The 24,185-nt window shown below is 39.8% G+C and overlaps 1 protein-coding gene, 1 long non-coding RNA gene and 1 pseudogene across 3 annotated transcripts in view; 1 reads left to right on the forward strand and 2 right to left on the reverse strand.

Annotated features, from left to right (window-relative positions):
* Positions 1–24,185, reverse strand: part of RSBN1L (round spermatid basic protein 1 like) — a gene marked incomplete in the record, with an annotated part of 71,150 nt that overhangs the window by 46,362 nt on the left and 603 nt on the right.
* On the forward strand, positions 1,134–24,062 carry LOC106735302 (uncharacterized). 2 transcript variants are annotated; one of them, XR_003549979.1, is made up of 3 exons: positions 1,134–1,269; positions 19,367–19,525; positions 23,851–24,062. It is a non-coding gene; the product is annotated as an uncharacterized LOC106735302 (long non-coding RNA). The 2 variants fall into 2 exon arrangements; XR_003549977.1 differs by lacking the exon at positions 23,851–24,062 and adding an exon at positions 20,742–20,768.
* On the reverse strand, positions 10,753–12,536 carry LOC102492198 (EH domain-containing protein 1 pseudogene; annotated as a pseudogene).

Consider the following 24,185-nt stretch of genomic DNA (forward strand, 5'->3'; position numbering starts at 1 on the left):
AAAATAACCCAGAATCCCTGTGTTCCCTTCTAGTCACTATACAGCATCCCTAAACACAGCATCCCTAAAGGTAACCATAATACTGACTTCTAACCATATATATTAAAATAACTGTAGACTTGTTTTAATTGTTTTAATTGCCAGAGGACACACACTCTGGACAGAGACAGAGAGAGAAAGTTAAAAGACTAAGTTACAGGAACCAGCAGGTGATGTAATAGTTATGTCACTGGACTTTCACATAGCTGATCATGGTTGGAGCCCCGAACCAAGTGCCTTAAAGCTCAAGCTGGGCGTGTGTGCATGTGTGCCCCAAATCCAGGAGACTGGAGGAGAAGGGATTGAAGGTGGCTATCCCCCTGCCCCAGAGGGTGATTTCTTGCTTTCTGTCTCTCTGGTGAGCAGACAAACCCTTAATGTGGCTGATCCTAGAGAAAGGGAAAAAAAGCAACTTCTGCTATTTATTTCAGATACTTCTAAGCTATTTGAAATGTGTATAACAGAAAAGAACTTATACATATTACTTGGGTAGCCTAAATCTCCTTCCTGAAAGGAGAATCAATAATTATGTTCAAGCAAAAAAAGCTAAAAAGATTTATGACAGTACATTAGAAGGAACAAGACACAAGAGAAACCACTTCAAAATAAAACACTGAATACATAATGAACATACACATACCATTTCCAAAGACCTCCCTTCATTAATCTATTCAATGCTCTCCTACCTCACTTTGTATACATCATTCTCAAGGTTACATTATGAGGAGGAGGAAAAAAGACACAATTATATATGTATTCTGAATATGCCTACACAATACATTATTTACTAGGTTAAGAAGCTTTTAAGAAAAGGACTGAAATCACACAACATACTTTCACTCATCATCAAGCCACAGATTTTGGTATAAAGTTCATTATAAAGGTTTATTAGATTTTTAAAAAATTCACACTGAAGGATTATAAGAAATACTGGAAAATTTTCATGTAGAAGCTTTTAGTCGTAACACATTCTTGCAGCACAAACGTCAGACTCCATACTATCACAGTTTTGTCTGCCCTGGATATGAGTCATAATTCACACGGTAATAACGCAGTCCATGAAATCAACTGGCCTAAGCAACAACACTGATAATTTTCTCCCTCCCCTATCAAACCCAGCCAGGGTGATATAAGACTGGAAACAGATCACGGAAACAAGCAGGAAGAAGAAAAAGAGAAATGTACAGAATTTAAAAGGGGAAGCAGGAGGGAAAGCAGAATTCCAAAACGGTAAGAATGTAACAGAAAAATAAAAGAGAAAGGATTTCAAAAACAGGAGAGGAAAGGGATTTATCAAACTTGCTGCCAACATAGCTGATCAAGGCTACCAAACCTCATGGCTTCTCGAACCTTTTTTCTTGGACCTCACTGCCACATAACATTACTGACCTCCTTCTCAAATTTTCTCTCTCAGAATTTGTGCAACTGCACTATCCTATCTGACTATGTCCTCATTCTCATGATCATCTCAACCTGCACATTCCCCTAAGGCCTATCTTAAACATGCTTCACTCTTCTTCACACTTCTTAGAAATACAGACTAACCTTTTAAATATTCTAGGCAAATTAATCTCCCAACCCAACCTCTTTGCCAAACTCCACACCATCATCCCCACAGAATATTATTTCACGACAAAACTATCTTTCTAATATTAAAAATGGCTCAAGTTCTCCTTCCAATTCCGTATGCATGTTAAGCACACTATCTAAATACAAATAATTCTCAGTATTTTAAATATTCCCTTCTTCAGGTTTTTCCTAACATTAAATCACTTCACCAGTTCAGCCTATTTTTTCCATTGAAATATTTCTGTACCCCTTTCCCTTTCCACAGTTGCCACCACAGAAATTCTCATTATCCTCTGAAAGGTGGCTCCCTCCCTATAGTTTCTCTATTCTCCATCAATCCACTATGCATAAAGCAACCAAAAAATGTTTCTTAAAGTATGGTTTATCATGTCACACACATCTGCTTAAACAAATGAACAAACCCAGCTTCCTTCTGCCTGAAAGAGAAAAAGAAAATCCCCACAGTAAGCCATTCAAGATCTTCAGTCAAAACTCATCTTTTAGGCTTTTCTTCTACTACAGCCACCATGCATATCCAAAAGATTCTGGAGTGTTTGAGTGTCATTACTCAAATGCATTACTCCAATATTTTTGCTAATACCATTACTCTGCCTGCCAAAACCCTATACATTCTACAGCCATTAACTAGAATGTCTTCAGTCATTTTAACTCTGCCTGCCAAAACCCTATACATTCTACAAGATCTAGGAGAAATTCAGCTTTTTTCACTTCAATTCTTGATTCCTACAAGTAGAAGTAATCATTCTTCTCCTCTTTCGTGAGTTGAATTCTGATTCTTTTGTGTAGCTTCCACTCTATGGTTTGTATAGTCCTTTGCAGTTATCATCTCTTATTCATTTTTGGAGATCTAGAATTGTGCTTTGCATACAACTTATGCTCAGTATGAATAGTTTCCACAGAGAGCAATAGAAGGGATAAAGTAAAAAGAAACAAATTACTAATGATAAACATCTGAAGGGTAAGTAATCACTAAAGACAAATAAAAAAGCAATATCACAAAAAGAAACAAGATCCAGCAACAGTAACAACTCTAAGTAGACTGCAAATTCTCTAAAGTTAAGAAATATAAACCACTTTCCTCTCTGCAGTCCCTGTCTCGAGTACCAAGCACACAGCAAGCAATAAATACGCATTCCACATAAGAAAAAAAGCAGCAGAGAAATCAACAAGTAAACAAACAGATAAAATAAAAATTGAGAAATCATAATGTTATCAATATAAGTAAAAAGCTTTCACAAGACTCTGGGAAGAAACAGGATACAGTGGGGGTATGACAGGAAAAGACAAAATGCTGGAGTGAGGCAGCTGCCAGAAATATCTCCACAAAACTTTCATAGGAAATAACTTAGAAATCTCACCAACTCCCCTCATTCTTAGGAAAATGTTAAGGCCAATATATAAAAAAAAAATTTTAATAAGTTAAGACCCAGAGAATTTAAATGATTTTTCAGGGCAAAGACTGAATAAATGGCAAAACTATGACAACTCCTAATCAGGTCTCCTAGTTTCTAGTTAAAAACTGTCATATCTGGGACCAGCAGATGGTGTAATAGTTAAATGCTGGACTCCCTCAGAATTGACTGTGGTTTGAGTCACTAAGGCTTAAAACACACCCAGCACGTGTGCATGCATGCCCAAAATTCCAAGAATGAAGGAAAAGGAACTGTGCCATGGCGATGCACCCTGGGGATGGGGGGTGATTTCTCCCTTTCTGTCTCCCTCTGTCCACTGAGCACATGCGCCCTAGAGCAAAAATCTCTCAAAACAATACAAAACAAAAAATTGTTATACCAGACCAGCTGGTGGCATGGTGGCTAAGGTGGCAGGATCCCACATGACCAAGTGGGCTGTTCAAGTCCAGACCAGTGCCTTGAAAAAACATGCCCAAAATCCCAAAAGGAGAAATGAAAAAGGGATTGCAGCAAAGCTATCATCGAGGAGGAGGGATGCTTTCTCATCCTCCTCCCTACACCCAAAAAATGAACTCACCTTCAAATTAAAAACAAAAACAAACAAAATACAAACTGTTATACCATGCTTCAGGAGGGAGAGTTTCAGTGATGAAAACCAACAAACATAATGAAGTCTATAGACTACAATATTTTACAATATTTAGCTAAAAATATCTAGTTCCTAACTTACATCCTGCACATATAAACACCACTTCTACTTTTTCTTCTGCCCTAAGTGTTACCTAGGGATAGAGTAGCATAAAGTAGAAGTGGTTCTAGAAAAAGGAGAAAACCCTTCTTTCCTGGTTATGAGATAGTTGAGATCTGTCAGGCTTGAAGCAGTTGGTATTTAAAATACCTAACTCCTCTAGAGTTGTCTGCTTAACCATATGGATGGAAACTACTAAAAGAGTGAATAGGTACCTTTAAATGTAACTGTAAAAACTGATTCATGTTAATTAATAACCATAAGATCTGAAAGAGTTGTGCAGATCCAGTCAACTAAGAACAGATGGACTTGTGCATTACTAAACTAAGGGAGATTTGTGGAGCTTCTGTGGCTTGTTTTCGAAAAATCAGGGGTTTGTACTAATTTCTGAAGACTCCCTTCTTTTCTAATATTTCTTTGCTGTATAACTTTATTTCTATTTTATTGTTTTATTTATATATAGTTAGACACATTTAAGTTCAAATTCCAGTTCTGTGGGTGAAGTGACAAAATGACACAAAGCAAGTTACTGTTTTTATCTCTAAAAGATAAATAACAGCAGGCCAGCTAGTGGGGTAGCAGTAATGAATGCACTGCCCAAGCAAAGCTTGGATCCATATGGAAGATTTCAGGTTCAACCCTCTGGTCAACCTCCATGCCAGGTGCACAGGCCCATGTTCCTGGCAAGTGGGGAAGGCTGGCAGGTGGGAAGAACTGTATTGTGGGATCATGTTGAGGGTGCTTCTCTCTCTCATGGAAAAAAAGAAATAAGTTTAAAATTTAAAAAGATAACAGTACTTATCTTTTAAATTTATTATGAGAATTGAAAGTAACATTTGCAACATTTCTAACACTATGCCCAATATCTAATTATAGGCACTTAACAAATATAGCTATCATTATTCAATTCAAATAGAATTTTGTTAGTCAAGCACCCAATAACACATAGAGGGAATAAATAGAGTAACTGTCACAAAAACACACAAAGAAGAATAATAAGAAAATAAAGAATATATATATACATATATTTATGAGAGTTATATCAGACATAAAATGATAGTCTGGGCTCCCTCTCCTGCCACAGTGAAAAACTTTACGTCAGGTTTTCCTCACTGATGTATCAAAAAAGATCTATCTCTAAAAAAAAGGAGTAAAATTACTTTTCTTCTCCATATGTTATAAAACCAAGACATGAAGTAATGACATAATACATGTGGCATCTAAGTTAGAGAATTAAATCACTGATTCCTCTATCTGTTATATCAAATATGACTCTCTTCTTTTTTTTAGGAGAGGTTTTTGCTATAGGACACTTGTGCTCGCCAGAGAGACAGAAAGCGAGAAATCACCCCCCAGAGGGGATGGCCACGCCACAATCCCTTCTCCTCCATTCTCCTCTCAGGATCTTGGGGACACAACACACACACACACACACGCACGCCTGGTGTGAGTTTAAGCCACCTGGTGTGAGTTTAAGCCACTGTGGTCCACAACATGGGAGTTCAGTGACATAGACATTACGTCAACTGCTGGCCCCCAAATATGACTCTTTTACATGCAACCTGGAACACTCTAGACATCTAAGTCCACATGAATACAATTATATTATTTAACATATATTTTACTTTGTAAGAGAAAGAATAAATCATGTAGTTCTTTCTGGTTAATAATGACAATATACATAGGCATATATAACTGTGGGAACCACACTACTATTTCCATTTTTTTACACAACTAATTTAAGTAATAATTTTTTAGAAGTTACGTATTTAACTAATATTACCAGGTAATGCTCCTAAAGATGCTGTATCTATTTTAGTTCAATTTAGAATGTGCTCTAAATGAAATTTTACAAAACAGCTATGATGTATTAAGTGCCGTAACACAATGCACAATGAGGAACCAATTCAGACTTCCAAAACTAGATCATGTTTTTCACCCAGGTGTCCAGGCATCAATATTTGCTGAGTCTGAGCTGCCATATAAAAAATCCAACTATCCTGATGAAGAGACCACATGGAAAGGCCCTGAGACAATGAAAAGAGATAACAGGAGAAAAAGAAGAGCTCAGCTCAGCCATCTAACCACCCCTAAAATAAGGCAATAGGCACATGAGTAAAATCATCTTGATCATAACAGCACAAGAGACCAGCCACCACCAACTCAACACCATGAGCAACCCCAGTTAACACTGAAAAGCAGAAGAATCATCAGGCTAATCCTGCTGGAAAATGGCTTTGATTTTAAGTTACCAAATTTAAGGGCAGTTTATTACACATAATTGTAGTTAATAAGTTTTGTTTATATTTATACAAGGCATGCACTAATTCACAAAATGTTAAAGTAGACTTTGCCTTAGAAAATACACTGAAATAGAGACCAGATGGTGGTATAGTAGTAAAAAGCTACGTTCTGTGAAGCAATCTCGCATGGGAAGGTTCCCGCTTCACGTCTGAAAACCTTCCTGAGTACACTGAGCATGCACACGCCCATGATTCTGGGCTGGCTGAGGGCTGGGGTGGATGATGGCATCAAGACCTTATTGGAAGTGCTATCTCTATCTTTCTGATTCACTCTGTCTCTCTCAGTCATGGAATAAATAGATGAGTCGATCTTAAAAATACAATTGGTAAGTCTAGGAGTGAAGAACTATTACAAATGTGATTAGCAAGACCTATCAGAACAATAAAGAAAACCAAATACCTTGAAATTATTTTCTCCCACAGTGTCTGTGACACTGCATAGCACAGTTTTCCTCTCAAGTTGGCTTGAATGTTACTTCTCAGGCTAGGTCCCATGAATGTTATTTCAAATAATTCTCTACCTACAATTCCTTTTTATTGACATCCTATCATGCTGCCCTTCAAAGTTTCTCTAAAACATCCCCTCCCCCTTCTCAACTGCCTTTCTAAACACCTGCCTGGCCCTACCTCCCACCACCATTTTACACTTGTGGTGTTTAACTTACTGCACTAAATATTAAAGTATTCTGCTTTATATTTATAATATTATTGATTTCGCAATTTTTGTTTACACCTTTCCACAATATACTAAAAATGTTTGTCTGGTTGAACAGTTACTCTTTGCTTATAGAGAGGTTAAATTTCAAAGGCAAATGAGCTTGAAGTACCACAAAGAAATCAATTCCTAAATATCGAAGTTCCTTACTAAACATTCTGTTTCTGAACATAAACAATAATCTTTTGATGCTGTAAAATTAATAAACTTAATTTTCAAGTATATGTAGAAAAATAAAGACTTTTCTTACAGCTTACTAATAATTTCACAAAAATATGTTAGAGAAAACTCTCAATCACTAGAAGAAAACTATAATCTACATTAAATACCAACAAACCAGGGCCGGCAGGTAGTGTGGTGGTTAAGGCACTAGACTCCCACATGGCCAACCAAGGTTCAAATCTCAGACCTGGTGGCTTCTTGCATCCTCACTTCCTCCCTCCCCCCCTCCTCCCTCTCTCTCTCTCTCTGGTCAAATTCAAATAAACAACTAAATAAGAAAAATTAAATAAATCATAATTTTAAAAAATACCGACTAACCTTTATGGAGATAAAAGTGTAATATAGGTAAAGATATACATGTAATAACTACATTTAAAGACAATTCTCGGGACCAGCAGTTGGCATAATGGCTATGTCACTGGACTTCCATGTAGTCGACAGCGACTCGAGTCCCGGACCCAGTGGCTTAAACTCACACTGGGCACGTGTGCATGCATGCCTAGGATCCCAAGAGGAGAATGGAGGAGAAGGGACTACGGCGTGATCATCCCCCCAGGGGGGTGATTTCTCGCTTTCTGTCTCTGTTTCTCTCTGTCTTTCTGGCAAGTGCATGTGCCCTATAGCAAAAACATCTCCCCAAAATAAATAAATAAACAAATAAATAAATAAAGACAATTTTCTAATGATAACTTGTTCCTATTCTAATCAACAAATCTAAAAAACTCTCTACCCTATTACAGGGGATGGGAGAACTTTACAAAATAACTGACAGTTAATCAAAAGAGATAAAACATAGAAACTCTAACCCAAACCTTATATACAATAAATTTCAAAATATATTGTAGACCTAAATGTAAAATGTAAAAATACAAAATATCTAAAGAGAGCGAACTGGTGGTGTGGTGGTTAAGGCAGCTGGATCCTACATGGTTGACTGCATGGTTCAAGTCCTAGACCCAGCAGCTTGAAAATAATTCTGGGGCCCAGCAGGCAAGGTAGAGGTTTAGGCGCTGGATCCCACATGGTCATCTTTGTGATTTAAGCCCCAGACATGGCAACTTGAAAACCACAATGGCGCATGTGCAGTGTGCCCAAAATCCTGAGAAGGCAGTAGAGGAAAAGGGACTGCGGCATGGCCATCTCACCTGGGGGGTGGAGGGGTGATTTCTCACTTTCTCTCTCTCTCTGTTTCTATCTGGTAAGCACACAAACCCTATAGAAAAAATTTTTTAAAAAAAAGGAAAAGGAAAACATTCTGAAAACAAGTGTGTGCCCAAATCCTAAGAGAATAGAGAAAGGACTGTGGCATGGCCATTGCCCCAGGAAGTTATTTCTCTCTCCTCTCTCTCTGTCTCTCCAGTGAGTACATATGCTCTACAGCAAAAGCTAAAATAATAAATAAAAATAATAAAAATGTCTAAAGAAAACATTAAGAGAAAATCTTTGTGACCTTGGGTTAAAACCCGACAACGCTTTTTTAGCTAAGAAACTCTGAGTAAAACCATAAAAAAAGAAAAAAAGAATGCATAAAGTGAACTTTATCACTGTCTAAATTTCTGCTTGATGTGAAACTAAAATCTTATATTGTAAGAAACGTGGAAGACAACATTAAGAAAGTGAAAAGACAAAGAATGAGGAGAAAACATTTGTAAAAAATGTTATCTGGTAAAGGAATTGTACCTGGATTATATAAAGAACTTTCACAACTTAATAATAAGAAAACAGGAGACCAGCAGGTGGTGTAATGCTTCATCGCTGGACTCCCATGTAGTCAACTGCGGTTTGAGTCCCAGACCCACGTGTGCGTGTGTGCCCAGAATCCTGAGAGGAGAATGGAGAAGGGATTGTGGTGTGACCTTCCCTCCTGGGAGGTGATTTCTTTCTGGTGAGTGCACACTCCCTACAGCAAAAATCTCTCTCAAAAAAATTAAAACCCCAATAATAAGAAAACAAGCCAATAGAAGACACTTTAAACAAGAATGTCACCGAAAGATATGGGTGAAAAGATAATCATCACTATTCATTGAAATACAAATTAAAACTACAATAAAATACAATTATACACCCACAAGAATGGCAAAATCTTTTAAACTGACAATATCAAGAGCTGGTAGGAATGAAAAAAGTTACAGTCACTTTGGAAACAATCAGACAATTTCTCTCATGAAACATATTATACCTACTATACAAACCAATTAACTCCAATTCTATGTATAAACTCAGAGAAATGAAAAGATCTGTATGTAGACATTTATAGAAGGCCTATTCAAAACCATCAAAAACTAGAGACAATCTAAATATCCATTAACTGATAAATGGAGAAACTGTGGTATCCCCATACAATGTACCACTCAGAAATAAAGAGAAATGAACTAAGTAATGGAAAAACACTGATAAATCTCAAAGGCTGTATGTTAAATGAAAAAAAGCCAGACACAAAATGTTAGAAAGCACAACATATGATTCAATTTAGACAACATTCTGGAAAATGCAAAGCCCTTGAGATAGAAAATGATCACCCCTGGGGCTGGAGCTAGTAGGAAAGAACTCTAAAGATACAGTAATGATAAGTGTTTCACCTGAGCAGAATTGAACTGATAGAGATAAATGTAAAGAACTGAGAATCTAAGAACCTAGCCAAGCACATGTGATTTTAGTATGTGATAAAAGTTAGCGTTCTGAGGTCAGCAGGTGGCGTGGCAGTTAAAGCGCTGAACTCCCACATGGCCAAATATGGTTTGAGTCCCAGACCTGAGGACCTGAAACTCAGGCTGGGCACATGTGCATGCATGCCCAAAATCCCAGAAGGAGAATGGAGAAGGGATTGTGGTGTGGCCATCCCCTCTCTCTCTGTCAAGCACATATGCCCTATGGTAAAAACCTTAAAAAAAAAAAAAAAAAAAAAAAAAGCTGGCATTCTAGGTTGTGTGGAAAGAAGAATACTCAGTAAATAGTGTTCGCATTTCTCTGTACAGAAGTTTTTATTTTTTTAAATAGTTTTATTAGTTTGCTAGAGGGCATGTGCCAGAGAAAGAAAAAGAGAAAGAAATGACTATACTCTCAGGGAGATGGCCATGTCACAATTCCTCCTCCTTCATTTTCCTCTCAGGACTTTGGGCACATACACACCTGCACCCAGAGTGATTTTCAAGCCACCAGGTATGAGACTGAAATAACAGTCAGTCATGTGGGAATCCAGTGCCTCAACCACCATGCCACCTGCTGGCCCTGTAAAAAGAGGTTTTTTGGGGGACCAGCAGTTAGTGTAACGGCTATATCGCTGGACTCCCATGTAGTCATCCGTGGTTCGCGTCCCAGACCTGGTGGCTTAAACTCACACCGGGCGCGTGTGCATGCGTGTCCAAGATCCGGAGAGGAGAATGGAGGAGAAGGGATTGTGGCGTGGCCATCCCCCTGCGGGGCTGATTTCTCGCTTTCTGTCGCTCTGTATCTGTCTGTCTGTCTGGCGAGCGCACACACCCTATAGCAAAAATACCTCTTCCCCCCCCAAAAAAAAAGAGGGTTTTTTGTTTTGTTTTGTTTTGTTTTGAACTGCTGACTATGGCATAAAATATTAAGAATATCCATAGTTCTTGGGCACATAATTCTATCATTAACATAAAAGAATCACCCTTGTCTTTCCTGCTGGACCCAAGAGCAGCTGTAAAAGAAAGATGGTGGATTTTCCTTTTCAAGAACTCAGAAAACATCTGCTCAGTCTTTATGGACCTTGAGAAACTGGTAATCCTTCCCCTTTCCTCAGTTTCTCAGTCTCTGCCTCCATGGCCTCTCCCAGCCCAGGAGGTGCAAGGTGTGTGTGTGTGTAGTGGATGACAGGTGAGGCCATCACTCATGTCTCCCTTTGAAGGGTGAGATTAGGGGGGGGCAGGTCAATGGGCAGCTTCTGGCCCCCCCGTTTGACCTTGATGAGGTGGTTGACTAGGGCAACCTCTTGGTGGTCCAGCAGCCTGTCCTTGATCATGTCTGTCAGCTTCCAGATCTTCCATGGCAATGTGTCGGGCAGCATGGGTTTCACCATCTTCTTTCCTGGCGTTGGCACCTGTGATCTTGCTGTTAATAGGTGATGGCACATAGATCTTGTAATAGCTGGGCTTATCCTTGCCTAACACCCACTCAACATCATCAATTCCCTCATAGGCCCCCTCACTGCAGTTGTACCCAAAGGACCCATTCATGGTGCCATAGAAGGCACTGCCTTTCATAGCCTGGGAGGGAATCAGGGACTCCTCCTGGTACACCATCACCATCAGTCGGGCAACGTCGCTGGCAAGTATGTTGTCTACTGTATCCAGCAGCTTGAGCTTCAAGGCCTGGGACTTGCTAAAGTCCTGGGTTTGCACGAGTTCCTGCATTGTGTGCAGGCTTGGGAAGTCACCAGGGCAGATCTGATGTTCCCACTCAATCTTCTGGTAGATCTCTCCCAGGTTGTTCACACGCTCTTTCTTTCTGTTCTATTTAACAGAGATATTGGGCATCTTCTTCTTGAGAGAGTTGATGCAGAGATGGACCTGGGCTGGTGTGTCCGCCTGATGAGGTCATTGAGCTTCCTTAAGACAGCATTTCTGGACAGAGACTGCTTACATGGAAAGAGGTCCTGGTCCTCAGCCTAGAAGAGCTTGTGGTTATCAGGGATGGGCAGGAGGAGGGACCAGAAGGACATGATGTAAATGCTGAACACCTCAGGTGTATTGATGATCTTGCCCAGGGACTACATGAGGGCCCTACAAATGCAGCAGCGTCTTAATCTGCTTGGCCTTATTCAGCACCATGAGGCTCTTGTCCTCCTGGTTCCTCAGGACCTTGATGAGACTCGTCAGTGATGTCCAAGAACTCGTCAGAGATGTCCAGTTTGTGGGTGTCAAAGAATAGGATGATGAAGTCTACAAGCTCAGCAAACAACTCCAGGGCAGCTCAAGATTGTGCTGTTTCTCTCCAGACAGGATCCGGGGAGTGTCGATGATGTTGATGCTGTCCAAGACTGGGTTGGGCAGCTGGGCACACATGAACCTGTTGAGGAAAGCTTTGAGGAAGGCATTGCCAAAGGTGGTGATCTTGTGGAAGGGGTACCGTGGGTTGACTATGAGTGTGTTGCTGAGCATCACGCCCTTGGCATCACAATGACGGAGTGAGTGGTGGGCTTTAGGCCTGACGTGCGTCCCTAGGAAGTCCTGCTCTATCAGGTGCCAGATGAAAATGGTCTTGCCTGTGCTGTACTGGCCCACAAGGAGCACCATGGGCTTGTTGTCAATGTTAGCGCCCTACAGCATGGCCGACTGAAACTCATAGAAGCAGCAGTGCTCCTCCAGGGGCAGTAGCTTCTGCGCAAACAGCTGCAATAGCCATTTGGCCACCATGTGGAAGAGCTCCAACTCCTTGTTACATCAGCCGTTCTTGCTGACCCAGCTGAACATTCTGCAGAGATGGGGCTGCGTGCTGCAGGACAGACAGCCCCACTCCCACCCCCATGCAGAATAGTTGTATTTATTTTGAAAGTCATTTTTGCTATAGGGTGCATGTGCTTGCCAGAGAGACAGAGGGAGGCAGAGGGAGATGGAAAGCAAAAAATCAACACACACACACACACCCAGGAGTGATAGCCACACCACAATCCCTCTCCATTTTTCTCTCTAGATTTTGGGCATGCACACATGGCAGTGTGAGTTTCAATCTGTGAGGTCCGGACTCAGGTCAACTACATGGGAGTCCAGTGCCTTAACCACTAGACTACCTGCTGGCCCCAGAAGAGTATTATTTTTTCTTCTTTCTTTCTTTTTCTTTTCTTTTCCTTTTTTTTGGGTAGAGGTTTTTGCCTTAGGGCCCTTGTGCTCCTAGTGAGAAATAGAGAGACAGAGATAGAGACAGAGAGAGGGAAAGTGTAAATACTGCCTCCTCCATTCTCCTCCCAGGATCCTGGGCACATACGCACACATGCCTGGCCTGAGTTTTCAGCCACCAGGTCCAGGACTTGAACCAACAGTAGCTATGTGGCTGCTCTGCCATCTACTGCTCCCCCTCAAGAAAAATATTTTTAAACCTTACCCATAGACTCATTAATCTTGAGTTTTATCTAATAAAAAAATATAATGTAAAGTACTTGCTTGCATTTCAAACTCAGTTCACCTGAAGGCCTGCCTATAATTTATTGGTGATAACGTTAATTCTCTTCATCTGAAGTCATAAAGTTATCTATGAATCCTCTTCTCTCACTACATAATCACTAATCAAGATGCTCGGGGCCAGCAGCTTGAAACTCACACCAGATATGTGTGCATGTGTGCACAAAAGAGGAGAATGGAGAAGGGATTGTGGTGTGGCAATTCCCTCTGGGGGGGTGATTTCTTGCTTTCTGTCTGTCTCTGTCTCTCTGGTAGGTACACACAGCCTATAGCAAAATAACTCAAAAATAAATAAATAAATATGTATGTAAGTTGGGACCAGCAAATGGTGTAGTGGTTATGTCGCTATACTCCCATTATGGCTGACCATGGTTGGAATCCCAGACCTGGTGGCCTGAAAATCACACTGGTACATTTGTTTGCATGCCTAAGATCCTGGGAAGAGAATGGAGAAGGGATTGTGATGGGGCAATCCTCCCCTAGGGAGCGATTTCTCAATTTCCCCTACTGTCTCTCTGTCCCTGTCTCCCCCTCTCTGCCCCCACAGTGAACACAAATGCCCTAACGCAAAATCTCTAAAAAAAAAAAAAAAAAAAAAAAAAAAAAAAAAGTGAAGATGCTCTATCATACACTCGCTTTCAAAGTCTTTTCCTTTCCATGTCCACAAGTATCAATCATTTTATCACTAAAACCAGTTCATTTTACTAATACTTCATTATCCCTGTCTCCCAATTCTTCTCAGTCAACCCCTCCTACACAATGCTGCCAGCATATTCCTAAAATACCAATTTGAATATATTATCACTATATTAAAAAAAAAAAAAAGTGCCTTGCTGCTGCCCACAAAATGAAGTCTGAACTCCTTACCCTGGCAAGAAAGAAGGCAAACTGTGGCAGACTTTCAACTGCCATGCCATCCTGGTCTCCAACTTTGTATGAAAACATCAATCCCAGCCAAATAGTTCCATGTACAGACCACTAATCATGCCACGGAAGTTCTTGCCTCTACAATCTTACTCATGCCACCTTTCCTATCTCCTAACAAGCCTGTCTCCAACTTCTCCATTCACCTAAGCCTATTCTTCGTCCAAAGTCCACTTCACTAACTTGGCAAACAACCACACAATGGAAAGTATGAATCTACGTGAAGGAGATTTAAAAAATAAAATTAACATGGTTTACACAGCAGTTAAGAGCACAGGCTCTAAAGTCAGGCAACTAAAGATCAGAAACCTAGATTTACTACTTATTTCATATTTAAATTTTCTGAGCTTCCATATGGCATTTATTAAAGGTAATAATCTAATTAAACTTTAAAGGAATTATAAAAATTACATAGAACTATACGCCTGGAAGGGCCAGGAGATGATGTGGTTGTCAAGGCATTGGACTCCCACCTGGCGACTATCTTACTGTGGACTGAGTCTGAACCTGGTGGCTTGCGTGTTCTCTCTCTCTCTTACTTTCTCTCTCTCTCTCTGGTGAGCACGTGTACCCAGTAGCAAATTTTTAAAAATAATAATAAATAAAAATTAAATAAATCTTTTTAAAAGAATTACTTAATCTTATTCATCATTACTTTAAAATTTGATACACGCACTCACACAAAAGAAAAGATAGCTGCAATCATTAGCATTTTTATGTAGTCTTTTTTTTTTTTGAGATTTTTTGCTAAAGGGCTCATGTACTTTCCAGAGATAGAGAGAGAAAGTGAGAAATCACCCCCCACCCCCAGCGGATCGGTCATGCTGCAATCGCTTCTCCTCCACTCTCCTCTTGGGATTTTGGGCATGCACACACATATGTCCGGCATGAGTTTTAAGTCGCTGGGTCCAGGACTTGAACCGTGGACGACTCTGTGAGAATCCAGTGATGTAACCATTACACTATCTACTGGTCCCCTATGTAGTCCATTTTTAAGTGACTTAGAAGATCTTCTATTGAATAAAATTTAATGAACCTAACTTTTAAATAATTATTTATTTAATTTCATTTATCATTATTATTATTTTTAATTTGATGGGGAGGGGGAGGGAGAAAGCAAATCACCAGGTCCAGGACTCGAACTGAGGTTGCCGGTGTGGGAATCCAGCACCCCAACCACCCTGCCACCTGCTGGCCCAAAAGAAATAATTCTTTAAGAAAAAACTATAGGGCTGGGATACAAATCACACTGTCATCCATGTATAATCCAGTTCCCTTAACCACTAAATTAGGGCACTGGCCCTTCACAAACTTTTTAAAATCCCTTGTATTTCCTGTATTACAAAACTGGGGGCCAGTACCATAGTGTAGCAGGTAAGTCCTATACATAGGGAGCTGGATCTGAAATGGCTGACTGTGGTTTGAATCTTGGCCCTGTGGCTTGAGAAACATGCTGGGTGTGCGTGCACACCCGTCTCAAGTCTAAAAGATGGAAATGTGGAGGAAAAAGGAGTGTAATATGACCACACTCCACTGGGAAGTACTCTTTCTTTCTCTTTCATTAGCAAGTGCAAGTACCCTTCAGCAATTAAAAAAAGGGGAGACTGATAAGGGTTTCTGTTTTTTGGCCCATTTTTACCAATACTGTAATAGATTTCCCATTGTAACTGCACTACCACAATCAATTTTTAACTGCAAACTCTGCAAATAGACTTCCAAAACTCAAACTATAATGAATTAAGAATTTGGGCCAGCAGGTGGCATGGTGGTTGAGAGTGCTGGACTCCCACATGGCCGAATGCAGTTCAAGTCCTGGACTCCGTGGCTTGTGTTCTCACTTTCCCTTTCTCTCTCTCTCTCACTCTGTCCCTCTCTGGTCAGATTAAAATCAATCAATTAATTAAAATTAAATAATTCTTTAAAAATAAAGAATTCATTGCCCAGCCTTGGTAGTGCACACTCGACTAAAAAGTTGTGGTGGCATGTGCTGTAGCCCCAACTACTCAGGAGGCTTAAGCGTGAAGATCACAAAGTTGGATTGGCCAGCATGGAGAACATTTTAAGAACCAGGCAGGGGCTGGCATGTGGCTTGATAGTTAAAGACTGGACTCCCACATGGCCAACTGCCATTTGCATCCTGGACCTGGAGGCTTGCTTTCTTGCTTTTTTCCTCTCTCTCTCTCTTGTCAAATTAAAATAAAGAAGGTTAAATAAAACGATTCTTACAATAAATGAATGAGTTAATTAATTAACTAATTAATGCATCAGGCATGGGCTGACTCCAAAGCTTAGTGGTTAAGGGAGCAGGATCCCACGTGGCCAATTGCAGTTCAAATCCCAGTCCCTATACCCTGAAAAAACACACGTGTGTGCTTGAGTGTTCAAAATCTAGGAGAAAGGACAGTGATGTGGCCAATGTCCACTACGGGATATTTTCTCCCTCTGTTTCTCTGGTGAGAGTACTCACCCTCTGGCAAGGAAAAATATATAAAGGAGACAGACATAGTGGTAGACATAGTGGTGATCCCAGCTACTCAGGAAGCAGAAGGAGGAGGATTGCAACACAATTAAGACTTTATCTTGAAAACAAAACAAATGCCCACATATACATACACACTCACACACACCACAAATAAAATGACTCAAGTGAAGTGCTTACTGTAAGATTCTGGTCATACCAATGAATTAGCAATATTTACTTTAGTGCCCTAAATAGAAGACTGCCAATTATTTTTAAATAATTTTTTAAAGAATTAATTTATTTAATTTCTTTATTCTAATTTGAGCAGAGAGGGACAGAGCAAGAGAGTGAGAGTGAGAGTGAGAGAGAGAGAGAGAGAGAAAGCAAGTCATTGCGCCCAGGACCTGAACCAAGGTTGGCCATGTAGAAGTCCAACATCCTCAACCACCACACCACCTGCTGGCCCCAAGACTGCCAAATTTTAACCTAGGCACAGGTTGCAATTTATTTTGAATTCTTCACCCCTAAAACTAGTTCATTTTATATTTAGAAATAATTTAGCAACATTCTTTAAGCCACAATAAAATGAGTGACTCAGGCTAAGATCACTAACTGGTAATAAAGCCAGCAAATAAAAGATAGTCGGGAAATTGGCTATTCAAAAGGCATCTCTCTGGACTAGCTACTGTGGTACAATAGTGACACAATGCTTAGTGATGCTGGACCCACACAGGAAGATTCCAGGTTCGCATCCCAAGGTCTCCCTGCATGCCCACAAACCAGGCTGGCTGGGGGTTGATGGATCACAGCATGAAACCACTACTGGAAGTGCCTTCATGTTCCCACTCCTTTTTCTATCCTTCCTTCTCTCTCAAGAAATAAACTTTAAAATAAACTTTCACTCCACAGCCTACTAGCTAAATGCAAGAGAAATTTAAACAATTACAATGGAGAGACCTAGTGATTACCTCAACAATGTGATCAAATTTAGCATCACTAATAATGGAACAATCTGAATGAAATGCAGTATTGAAGGTCACCTATAAAAGACCAAAGCTGTTTAGTCTTAATTTTGTCATATCTTTATACCCAAATTCCAATGTACAAGACATACAAGGGACGGAGGTAAACTCCATCACAATAAAATATTTTAAAATTACAGAGAGTTCAGCCCATAGCTGGTGGCTAAGGCAGCTGAATCCCACATGGCCAACAGCACGATTCAAATCCTGGACCCAGCACATATCCTCTCTCAATGAAAAAGAAGAAAAAGCAGAAACACAAATTCTATCTTTGACATGACTTAAAGATACTTTAAGTATAAGCTGAAAAACAACGTGTAAGGAAAAAAAACTGATGGTGGAATGGTATATGCCTTAGCATAATGAGAGAGACAATAACTATTCACTCTACAGTTCCTCAGCAGAGTTCAGAAACTAGGAGGCACTGAGCAAACAAAGAGCAGAACACCCACACACACTTCTAAGGGAGTAAAAGAGGTATGAGCTCCAGACAAAGTAACTCAGAGTGGTTCCATGCTCAAAGGCATCCATACAGAAAAAGGGAGCCGTTAAATATTGGTATTAAAGCAGGAAGACTGAGTGATAATTCTGGAACTGAACAGCAAGACTAGTAGCTCTCCTCCCCCACCAAGTACTAGAACGCTGTCATCTAAACTCATAACCTCTGCCAACTTCCCTCCCTATGAGCTGAATTTTGTGTCTCCAAAATTAATGGTAAAGTCTTACTTAATGCCTATTTGAATCTGGAGACAGGGCTTTTAGGAGGTAAGTAAAATTAAATGAGGTCATAAAGGTGGGGTCCTAATCCAGTAAAACTAGTGTTCTTATAAGAGGAAGAAAAGCTCTATCTCCACAAGCAAGCACCTAGAAAAGGCTGTGTGAGCACTGAACAAGAAGGCTAATTTACCAAAACCTAACCATGCTGGCACAGTGACTTCAGGCTTCCAGCCTCCAGAACTGAGAAACATTTTCTGCTGTTTAAGCCACGCAATTTATGGCATTTTATAGTGGCATCCCAAGTGACTAATACACCCCTCCTCTCGCCATCATTCCACCCACACAGAGACAGAAAAATTAAGGACCTTTATCTGAAGAAACTGAAAGCCTTCTTACCCACCATACAGAGAAAAGAAAGATTAATAATATGGGAGTTCATTAGTCACTAAGCCCTGCTCATGCATGCCCAGTGAGCTTTCAATCAGTTTGGCAACTCTCTCTTAAATGTAAAGGAATACTAAGGATCACACAGATCCAACTAAATTTAAGCAATCAAAACAACCCCACAAAAAGTTAGGGGAAAAAAAAAAAAAACGGTACAGGAAAGAACATTTCAGAACTGTAATTATCATCCCTGGACAGAAAACAGAAGATGCTGCACACATGAAAAAAAAAAACAAAAAAACAAAAAAACAAAATGCTATAATAGAAGAAAAAAGAATAAGCGCTCTTAAAAGAAATAATAATGGGAAAGGAGGGCAGCTCCATAGTTTAGTGATTAAGGTAGTAGCCAGATCCCACATGCCCAACCCCAGCTCAAATTCCGGTCCCAGAGGCCTGGAAAACATGCCAAGCACACGTGCGTGTGTGCCCCAAATCACAGAGAATGGAGAAAAGGAGGGGACGGGACTACAGCATGACCGCACCTCACTGGGGGGGTGGTGCTTCCTCTCTCTCTTTTTCTCTATCTCTGGCAAGCACACATACCCTCTGACAATTGAAAATAAATTTAACTGAAATTGGTGTTATGTGTGGGTTATTTCATTTTCTTTCTTTTTTTTTTTTTTTTTTGACAGGTCTCAATGTGTCATGATCCTCTTGCCTCAGTCTCTCAAGTAGCTGGGTACCACTGCCTCCTAAGCAGAAATTTAAAAATTCAGTGAAAGGGCTGAAACCTCCCAAAGAGTAGAACAGACAACTTTCTGGAGATCAAAAACATCAACATTGTAATCCAGGTAATAATGGTAAACCACCTTCAAATTTTTGAGGGAAAACGATTTCCAATATAGAAATCTCTCAACAGGTAGTCAAGTATGAGGGTAAAAATAAAATCCCCTCCAAAATAGTTCCCACATACTCTTATACGACTTTAGAGTCGTAGCAGAGAAAACCAAACTAAGGAAATAAACCAAATGGAAGACATGGGATACAGAAAAAGGGAATTTAGCAGAAGTGAAAGAAATTCCCAGAATGTCAGCTAGGGGAAGTACCAGCGTGATAGCTATGCAGCAGGCCTAAAGAGGAAACAATCTAGACTGAAGCAGGAAGGACAGTTACAGAAGGGTTGTCTACAGGAACAAATGGAACTGATAAGTTTATCTGACAGATCTGTCCATGTGGAAAATTGTACTGAGAAGCATTTTATGAAGCTGCTCTAGGGTACAGAAAGACTTCACCAGAGAAAAATAAGCAAATGAAAAAAATGAGGCATGAAAAACAAAAGATTACACAAGTACTTGAAATCACAGTAAACAAAAGGTTTACTCTCCGCAGAGACAAGTATTTGGTCATACGATGAAAATTCTTAAATATGAATTAAACTTAAAACTGTAGAGTAACAATATATATAATAGAAAGGTAGCATGGTCTGAAAAATCTTCAAAAGCCCATCCCTTTAAATCACTGACATTTACATATCTCAAATTATTCAATTCTAAGGAAAAAAATCTCTATTTTCATTAGAATTAAATGTTGTGATTATATTTTCAAGGCAAAAACTAAGTGAATGTTCTGGTTTTGTCTTAAAATACATTACAAGAATAAAGTAACTTGGGAACCAGCAGTTAGCGTAATGGCTATGTCACTGGACTCCTACGTAGTTGACCGCGGTTCACGTCCTGGACCCGGTAGCTTAGAACTCACGTCAGGCGCATGTGCGTGCGTGCCCAAGATCCCAAGAGGAGAATGGAGGAGAAGGGATTGCGGCGTGCCCATCCCCCCTGGGGGGGTGATTTCTCGCTTTCTGTCTCTGTCTCTCTCTGTCTGGCGAGCGCACGAGTCCTATAGCAAAAACCTCTCAAAAAAAAAAAAAAAGAAAAAGAATAAAGTAACTTAATAAGTGCAAAGCAAAAACACAAAAATTAGAAGATCTACACAAACTAGGTCCAGGAGGTGGCATGGGGATTAAGGCAACTAGATCCCACATGGCTAACTCCACTGTTTGATTCTTAGACCCAGTGGCTTGAAAATCATGGTGAGTGGGTGTGTGTATGCCCCAAATCCCAAGAACAGAATGGAGGAGAAGGGACTGTGATGTGGCCATCCCCCAGAGGATGATTTCTTTCTCTCTCTGGTGAGTTCACACACCTTCTAGACAAAAAAAAAAAAAAAAAAAAAAAACAAACAAAATCGTATTTTACAAGAATAAAGTAACTTGGGAACCAGCAGTTAGCGTAATGGCTATGTCACTGGACTCCTACGTAGTTGACCGCGGTTCACGTCCTGGACCCGGTAGCTTAGAACTCACGTCAGGCGCATGTGCGTGCGTGCCCAAGATCCCAAGAGGAGAATGGAGGAGAAGGGATTGCGGCGTGCCCATCCCCCCTGGGGGGGTGATTTCTCGCTTTCTGTCTCTGTCTCTCTCTGTCTGGCGAGCGCACGAGTCCTATAGCAAAAACCTCTCAAAAAAAAAAAAAAAAGAAAAAGAATAAAGTAACTTAATAAGTGCAAAGCAAAAACACAAAAATTAGAAGATCTACACAAACTAGGTCCAGGAGGTGGCATGGGGATTAAGGCAACTAGATCCCACATGGCTAACTCCACTGTTTGATTCTTAGACCCAGTGGCTTGAAAATCATGGTGAGTGGGTGTGTGTATGCCCCAAATCCCAAGAACAGAATGGAGGAGAAGGGACTGTGATGTGGCCATCCCCCAGAGGATGATTTCTTTCTCTCTCTGGTGAGTTCACACACCTTCTAGACAAAAAAAAAAAAAAAAAAAAAAAACATACAAAATCGTATTGGCTATGCAGAATCAGTTAAGGCACAATAATGTCTAATAATATGCTTTTTCTGTTGTTTGCCATAATAATTCTCAATGTTGGATATCTTCAATACATATCAGTTCACTAAATTAGTCAGCCTTTCAAGAAAATAGTTTTCAGTAGATTATCTCCATAAGCATCAAAATATGTTTTTATTTTTAAAAAACTAAGATGTTCTATATTTTTCTGTTTATAATAAAGAAATAGACAAGAAATAAATTTGCCTTATAGTGGATGACTCAAGCTATCATGCAAGTCAGCTACAGCTATAATCAGCTAGCCTTAGAGATTGTAGGTGTATAAGGAATCAACCCTTACACTAAATGGGCCTAGACTAATATGCCTTTATGATTCTCATTTATGACTCTTAACTTACACATCTACTGTCACTGATTCTTCCTCCATCGGATTGAATTAAAAATACTAATAACAATGCTTTGTACTCAACATTTACTAAATGCCCTAATAGGCCCTTTCATAAACACACTTTCATTTATTCTAAATACTTTCTGTTAGAATCATCACCAATGCAAAAATAAAGCATTTCTGAATAAGGCCTTAAAGAAAAAGTCCCTACCATAAATAAATATAGAAACTTAACTGTTTAACTGAATTTAAGGGACTATACATCTTTTTGGCGGGGAGGGATCAGTTTTATTTTGCTGAGGGACAATCTATTTTCCTTGTTTAGGAGTCTTCAAAGCTATCTTCAGGTTCTCTTGTCATCAATGAGATATGGATAATTGAGGGTTTGCTAAACTACTTACAGCCAACTTAGAGTGACAATAAAAAGACATACATATTCATATTATTACAAAAAGAAAAACAGAAATAAGCACTGTATTACAAATTAGAACTTTTAAGTGTGATTATAATAAAGGCACATATAATAAAAATAGATAAAGGCTATTTTAATACCACGATTTCTGTTTTTACATAATTATTTAATTTTATTTATTATTATTATTATGGTTAATTTGCTATAGGGCATGTTTGCTTACGAAAGAGAGAGAGAAAAAAGGGGGGGGGGTAAGAAAGCAAGCCACCAGATCCAGGATTCAAACATGGTCGACCACGTGGAAGTCCAGCACCTCAACCACCATGACACTTGATGGCCCAGTACCACTATTTTTTAAGAACTGTCTTAACTGGTTAAAATAGAACCTCAATTCGGTTAAATCCAAACTTTAGAATATGAGTATTTCTCAAGAAAGATATTCACCATCAAATTTACCACCAAGATACTGAGAAGTGATCTTTTTCTTTGATTTTTAGTTTTTCTCAATGAAATAGCATTTGTCAAACAAGCCACATTCAGAGAACTTATGAAGAGCAAACGGGCAGTTTTACACACCACAAATAGGACTGATACTAGACAGTATATGGCACTTATAACTTAAATACTACATATAGCCATTAAAATAAAATACCTTTAAAATACTAACCACCTAAAATTCCTTAGTGTACATTCCATCCTCAAAACCACTTAGAACAACACTCCCCAAAACTGAGATCTTTACATAGCTAAGTACCTAATAGCTATGCTTCCATGTCAAAGCTTTACTTGGGGGGGAGGGGGGTAGAAAAAGAAATCAAGGGAGAAGTAAACACTGTTCCTGCATACTCAAGTGCAGTCTTTTTTATACGGAGAAAATAAACCATGAGGATTTTTCATGATTTGTTACCACTAGATCAAGAATGTTAAAACTAGTTAACGTTTCATTTCTCCCCCTAAAAACAAGGATTCTGACACTACTGTGTAGTCATGTATATTTACAATAAAGATCACTAGGAACTTTAAACTGTGATCACATAAAGATCAAATTTTCCACCAGCCTACGTGTTGTACTACTGTATGTTATTGTGTATCCTTAACTAAACAGGTAGGACCATCTACTTTAAAGAAGTACAACAGTATCTGAAAATTTGTAAGACTAGCCTAAGCTCATAAAGAAAACAGGCCGTGTGTGAAAAGAACGCAGAAGACTTTGTCTTTTCTGATGCTAAAACATTTAGCAGTCACTTGATCTAGCCAAAAAACGTCAAAGCTCCTGATTTTATCATTTGCTGCAGGAAAAAAAAAATATGGCTGAATAATTCTGAAAGGTGCTATTTCAAACAGAACCACTCAAAACACTCAAGAATATGGAGCGAGAGGAGGGTGGAGGGAAGGTACCTTACGAAACAGCACACTTCGGGCCCTGCACACTACCTCACTTCCCTAATAGGGATGAAATGCTCAGGCCTCTGGTAGCTTCCAGCTGACGCCAATGCTCTCCACACCCCTTTTTTTGACAGGACTTTCTGGTGTTGGAGGCTGTGCACAAATAGGAATTCCCGTGACCACGTCGAAACGGTCTAGTAATCAATCGGGCATCTTTTACAAGACCAAACCCTTCCCCCATCCCGTTCCCTCCTATCTCCGTCCCTAACCCAAACACACGTAGGAAGACCCTCTAGACCGATTTCCACCAATCCTGCAGCGCGTGAACTGGGAGAAAGAAATAATATAGAAAATAAAATACAGAGTTTCGATCATTCCTCTCCCTGCGACTAAAATTACAGGCTCCATTTCCTGTCCCCCCTGGGGACTGCAAAATCGCCTGCAGAGGACCGGACTGCTCCCGCCCCCT

This window comes from Tupaia chinensis, unplaced genomic scaffold, assembly GCF_000334495.1.
Source record: "Tupaia chinensis unplaced genomic scaffold, TupChi_1.0 Scaffold000044_1, whole genome shotgun sequence".
NCBI lineage: Eukaryota > Metazoa > Chordata > Mammalia > Scandentia > Tupaiidae > Tupaia > Tupaia belangeri.